The following is a 7,009-nucleotide window of genomic DNA, read 5'->3' as shown; positions in this document are numbered from 1 at the left end:
ATAGATGTGGTGGGCTCCTACTTCTATGACAAAAAATCATGACAGAAAATGGGCTTTTCGTCCTGGGCAGGCCGGAGATGCAGCTACATGACATTCTTTGGGCCATCCATGACTGAAAAAACTGTGGTAGAAGCGAGGGCGAGGAAAATATTAGGGGAGTTCCCTATTATGGTGGGTGGTCGGGGGCCGAGCGATGCGCGTTTCTCTCATACACATACACGCGTGTGTGCGAGGCGTTGCGCTCTAACTGAACCCGAGCGAGGCGTTGGGCTCTAACTGAACCCGAGTGATTGCACTACTGAACCCGAGTGATCGATCACTTGCTGTTAACTGAACCCGAGTGATTCCTTCACTACTGCTTCTAACTGAAGCCGATCGAACCCTGTTGCCTCCTTCCCTTGATGAACAATGAGCGTTGTTGGGGGGTGGATGAACAGTTCCCGGTTGGGGGTTGAATGAACAGGACCCTGTGGTAGTAGAGGCCGTTGCCTCTGGATGAACAGGACCCCGATCGAGCCGGTTGGAGGTGGATGAACAGGACCCCGTGGAGGGCTGGTTGAACCATAGCCGGTGGAGGGCTGGATGAACAGTAGCCCGTTGAGGGGTGATTGAACACGACCCCATGGAGAGGGTTGGTTGAACAGTAGCCGGTGGAGGAGCGGTCGAGGCTAGATGAACAGGAGCCCGTGGATGAACAGTCGCAGGTGGAGGCTGGAGGAGGTCGACGGTGGATGAACAGTGGCCCGTGGAGGCTGGAGGAGGTCGACGGTGGAGATGAACAGTATCTCGTGGAGTCCCATTTTGCGGTATGCCACACCCCTCCCGATGAACAAAACCCATGTTTCGACCGTAGCGCTCCAACACAAGTCCATTTCTTCCGTTTTGCGGTACGCCACACCCCTACCGATCAACAGAACCCCGTTTCGACCGTAGGAGGTCCAAGAGAAGTCCATTTCCTCCCTTTTGCGGTATGCCAGACCCCTCCCGATGAACAGGATCCCGTTCCGACCATGTTCGGTTGACCACAAGGCCGTTTCCTCCGTTTTGCGGTACGCCATGTCTCGTTTCGATCGGCTGTTCCGTCCAAGACGGTTGGCTCCCGATGAACACGACGTATTCCATTGCCTCCCGATGTACATGACGCATTCCGTTGCCTCCCCATGAACACGACAACGACACAGTTTCCCCGTTCTGACCCAGCCATGTACACGAGCCCTGTCCATAAGTATGCACGAGTAGGCATTTGAGACCCCGCCCATAAGTACGTATGTGGCCGTATTTACTTTCTTGCACCCTGGCCCCTGTATATATGTGTACACGATATTAATGGGACTGTGTGACATGCTACGTGTGCGCCTCTACTACAACATGTGCGCACCTCTACTACGACACATGCCCTTCCTTACACGGCCACTGTTCATCGTTGCAGCCTGCATACAGACCGATCGTATATACGTACACGTCCGTGACCCGGATGACAATGCTACGTATGCTTTGACCAGGTGGGTCCCGACGGTCAGGCACTTCCTTGCGTGCAAATATGTAGCTGGTGGGTCCCAGCGGTCAGGGGGCGAATCATTTTTTTGCCCGTAATATGGACGCACTTCCTTGTGTGCGAAGATGTAGCTGGTGGGTCCTAGCAATCAGGGGGAAACATTTTTTTGCGAAATACGGTGGCCCGTCCGATGGGTCCCTGCTCTCAGGTGGAGGAATCATTATTTTCCATGTAATAAGGAGGTACTTCCTTGCTGCGGCCATGGACCCAGCTGTCAGCTTCTCCATGTACAGTACTCTTCCAATGGAAGTCGTTCGTTGACCACATTGACCATGCCGTGCCGAGAGCACCAAGGCGGTGGACAGCGAGGCCTAGGAAGGGGATGACACAGAGCCGGGGAAGACGCGGCAGTGGATGCCCACGTGAAGAGGAGTACGAGGGTTCACTGGTTCGGCTGCGGTGTGAGGCTATCATCACCGCAGGGCCTGGCCAGCGAAGGGAATAGTAGGGGGCGGTGAGGCCTCTGCGGCAGCACAACCGACCACGGGAGGCAGGAGCACGCGGCACGACCGGCGCTGCTTTGGGCGGCTGGAACAAGAAAACCAGGGGTTGAAGAAGCACTACGACCGTTGGATGGACATTGTACGGTCACTGGAGCTAGAATCGTTCACATTGACTAAGTTGACAAGGCCCCCCATCCCCGTCAACTTAGTAGGCCCACAAGTCAGCCTCCCACTATGCTGGGTCCCAGCTAGCACGGGGAGTATTCATTTTTTTGTACGTAATAAGGAGGCACTTCCTTGCGTGCGAAGATATAGCTGGTGGGTCCGACCTGTCAGCAGGGGGAACATTTTTTTCGCGAAATACAGAGGCCCTTCTGGTGCGTCCCAAATGTCAGGTGGAGGAATCATTATTTTGCGCATAACAAGGAGGAATTTCCTTGTGTGCGGCCGTGGACCCAACTGTCAGCCTCTCCACGTACAATCCACGTCCGATGGATGTCATTCATTGACCACGTTGACCATGGCGCGCCGAGAGCACCAAGGTGGTGGACGACGTCGAGGCCTAGGAAGGGAATGACACGGAGCCGGGGAAGACTTGGCAGTGGTTGCCCACGCGGTGGGGAGTACGAGGGTTTACTGGTCCGGCTTCCATCACCAGAAAATAACAGGAGGTGTGGGTGAGTAAAGGTATGGCCTGGCCAGCAATGGAGTAGGGTGGGGCGGTGCGGCCTGTGCGGCAGCACAGCCGGCCACGGGAGGCGGGAGCAGGCAGTCCCACCGGCGCTGGTTTGGGCGGCTGGAGCAAGAAGATCAGATATTGAAGAAGCAACATGGTCGTTGGATTAACATCCAACGGTCACTGCTGCTAGAATCGTTTGTGGACTAAGTTGACAAAGCCTTTCGTACACGTCAACCTAGTAGACCCACAAGTCAGCCTCCAAATCTGTCCCAAATAGCATACAACCCAAAATTTATAGCCAGATTCAAATTAATTTGAAAACTAAACATACCTTGATTTAAATCTAGTGAAATTTTACCCGCACAAAAACAATGAAATTTAAAATATCAAAATCTGAAGAAAAGAATATTTTGGAACTAATTGCCTATTTGCTGTATTTTTTCATTTTGCAGCCCATTTATTATTACCTATAGCCCATTTCTTATTACTTATAGCCCATTTTCTGGGCAAAATGCATCCCTCCTCGTCTTGAAAGATTTCCGGCCTAGCAGGGCGTAGAAAAGCAAGTAGGCCTGCATTGGTTATTCTGCAAAAAACAAAATAGCTGGGCTAGCCATTTTCAGAATGGAAAAAACACACTGGTTTGGTCATGTGCTAAACATATGAAATAAAAAGCCTGGGCAAGATGGGCCACAGCTCCCGAACAACCCAGTTGATACCCTTCTCCGTCCCAAAAAAAAATTACTGCGCGTGCTACTGGGTCCCTACTATCATCCTCACCATGTATAGTCATCTCCTTATTCCTCTCGGTTGTTGGCCATGTTGACAAGATCGAAGGGCGGCGCCGCAGCGAGCGAACCAAGGCAGAGGACGATGGTGAGGCCTCGGACGGGAACGAATAGGAGCCAGGGAAGATGTGCATAGTTTTAGGGTGCGATGTGGCCACGATGCGTGCGCGGTAGCACAGCCAGCCGTGTGAGGTGGGAGCAGGCGGTCCCGCCATCGCTGGTTTGGCTTTGGCGACTGGAGGAAGAAGGGAGTGAAGAAACACGACAGACGTTGAATATCAATCTAACGGTCAAGGTTGGCACAATCATTTGTTGACTAAGCCAACACCAAGTAGCATACCTATTTATATATATAGGAAGAAAAGAAAACTGGGCTTGTTTGCCAGATAACATTCCCGAAACTGCGACCGTTCGATCTTGTGTCGCAACTAAAACTGCGAGGAAAATGCATTCGTCTGTTGTCCTCCTCCCAGGGAACGTTCGCCACATAAGTGACTAGGACCCTTGGTTTTCAACCAAGAGGTCTTGGGTTTGAGTCCCAGGAACTCTCAATTTTGTCCTCCTTCCTTCCTCGCAAAAAAAGAGAAAGAAAATCAAAGACTTGAGAAGGCGTACAGAACAAGTTAGTGTACCAGTAAAGAGACGTTGCTGAGTTTTTGAAAAAAGAGGGACGTACTCCTGTAGCTGGTTCGAATCCAAACCTAGACTATGACTCTATATGGTGCTATGCTACTCTGCAAGTAATGAAACTGACATATCCAATGTTCACTTCTCCTCTTCTCTACTTACTCTGCCTAGCATCAGAAGCTTTGGCCGCAGCAACCATGTCCGCTGGCTGCTCGTCTACCTGCTCTTCAGCAGGCAAAAACCAGATATGCGCCAATTCACCACTCGTACCATCGCCTATGGGTCTCATCACACCCCCGCTAGCACACGCACCATAGCCGATTGCTCATCGCAACCCGCTGCCGTTGGTGTGGTGCCACTGCTACAAATCACGCAGAGTCATCCGTCGCATCTCAACCACAATCCTCAACCCTGGCCGAGTCTTCTACAAATGCCCGAATCATGGGGTAATAATATGTTTAAGTGTTGTTCTGCTGCTTTCAGTTGCTGATTTTTTTAATAGTTTGGTTGATGATCTTCCAATTTGATTCGTGCAGAAAAGGGAAGATTCGTGTGATTTGTATTTCTGGGAAGTTGCTAATGTGGGGGAATGCAACTATGCTGATTACTTGGTTAGCCGAGGAATCCCAATACCAGCAGGTTGGGGTGTTGGACAAGTAACTGAAGGAACGGCAGATAAGGAAGATGCAGAGCAGAAGGTTAAAGATGCAGTTCCTCTGATCATGGCCAAGCAACAGCTGCTGAACGGCCTTGACAGCAATGAGGAGATGAAAGAGCTTGTGAAGATAATGGGCAAAATCGATGTGCTCTGTAGGATGATTGTCTCTTTAGTTGCAGTGTATGTAGCACTCGTGATGTATTCAGTGGCTATGACATGAGCACTTTTCTCAAACTAGTAATGAATGAAACCTGTGTAGAAGGTTGGACGTAGTGTTGTGAACATCTAATGATTTCTATTAACGGAAATCGGGGGGTATCCCCTTTTGCTCATAAATAAATAAATAGCAGAGGCTCTTTTGGTAATAAATAAATAAATTAGCAGAGGCCATGTCGAGTCAGCTTTGTTCCCATTCAAAGATGTCGAGCAAATTGCAGTCCAACAGCAAACTATGTCATCAAATTCAAGTTTCACAGCCAGATATGAGTACAACTAAACAACAATGTCATCATGTTTTAGTCGTCATACAATCACCAAACACAAATCAACATACATAACAAGTGATAACTACTGTAGGATGCTGCTAACGCGACACTATGATCAGAGACCCTTCGATGAAACTATGTGTGATGCCATAATCGCAAATGGTAGTGTAAAACCATCAAAAAAGGTGCAACACATTTGCGATGGAGGATGCATCAAACACGGTTCAGATTTTAGTTTCCTGTGCAATGCAGGGCATATGGTTCAATTCAATCAACCATTTGCGATGAGGAGGAACAAAAGAAACGGGCAGACAGATCAAGGTGTGTGTGATGTACAATGTACGGTTCACTCGGATGAACTATTTGCGTTGAGACATGGGAACGGAAATGGTTCAACTTAAAAAGATGTGTGTGATACGCGGCAAACAGGTTTGTAATGAAAAATGTGTGCGAAGACCGATAATAACACAGACAATTTCTTCTAATAAGACGTATGTGATATGCTCTGTCTACACAACATCTATTGGCCATTGAGGGACGGGCGGTCATCCGAATATGCCATAAGGATGCGAAGAGGCATCCTATATCAGCAAGGACTAGCTATTCCACCAGTAGCTCATGTAAGAGAACTTAGTGTGCTCAGGCTGGAGCAGCCATCAGATGGGTGACTGGATGAGAAGTTATGTTGATGTTAAATTAACTGATAGGATGGGTCGTATTTGTCAAATTAAATGACTGATACGACCCATCCCATGAGTTAATTTAACCTTGAGGTCCTTGTTTTTTTATTTTTTTTATTTTTAACACATGTTAAAGAAGGTCTACCACATTACTTTTTGACAATGTATGATACGTGGCATACATTTGATCCATCCGACATGTTTGTGATGGAATAAGCCATGTGTGTTGTGGGCAAACGCTTGCTAGTATTCAACCGTTTGTGATTGATGAATTCATCACCGATGGGTTCCCTATTGTGGTCTGTGTTCATCTAATCATCATCTACTTATTGTGCTAGCTCGATGCTCCTTCTATGCTAAGTTTCCATTAATTGATGGCATTTTATGAACACGCCACCATTTCCCGCCATTTCCTCACCTGTTTCTCGCCACCCAGCGATATTGCACATAAACCTAGGCGGCGCGCGACGCACGGAGGCGGCAAGCACAACCTGTAGCACATCCACCTTTTCCAAGCATGCCAACCCACCAAAGTGTCGCCTCTGCCATCAACCTCGTCGACGAGGAAAACAAGCAGGTGCCACGGCCCATCGAGGCCGAGGCACTCCCTGGCAACGCGATCGATGACATCGTGATGCGCGTCATCGCTAGGGTTGAGCAGACCTTTTCTGCATGGCGCTTGAGCGCCGCGGATCAAGATAGAATGTCAGCGTCGACAGGCTACAGCTCTCCGCACAACATGATCAATGGCGCGCCGCAGAGCAAGCTAGGCGCGTCCGCGCCAATAAGTTGTGGCTTGCCGCACGGCGAGACCGTTGGAGCGCCGCAGAGCGAGAGGCACGGCGCGTCGCACAACAAGAGCAAATCCATCGGCGCTTGCCTGCTGTCGACACGGCGTCGCAGCTAGGTACACGTCCCGTCAGTACACCCATTCCTCGCCAGGAGTGGGCAGAGACCCTCAGCGCCGTACTTGCACCAGAGGTCGGCCGCGCCGTACTTGCACCGAACGCCCGCCGCGCCGTTTGCATGGGTGCCGTCGTTCGCCTTATCCGCGGCCCGCTGGATGCCAATGCGCTGGTCCGTAGGGTCGACCA

The sequence above is a fragment of the Triticum aestivum genome, chromosome 4A (genome assembly GCF_018294505.1).
Source record: "Triticum aestivum cultivar Chinese Spring chromosome 4A, IWGSC CS RefSeq v2.1, whole genome shotgun sequence".
NCBI lineage: Eukaryota > Viridiplantae > Streptophyta > Magnoliopsida > Poales > Poaceae > Triticum > Triticum aestivum.
Note: the sequence above shows the minus strand (reverse complement) of the source record.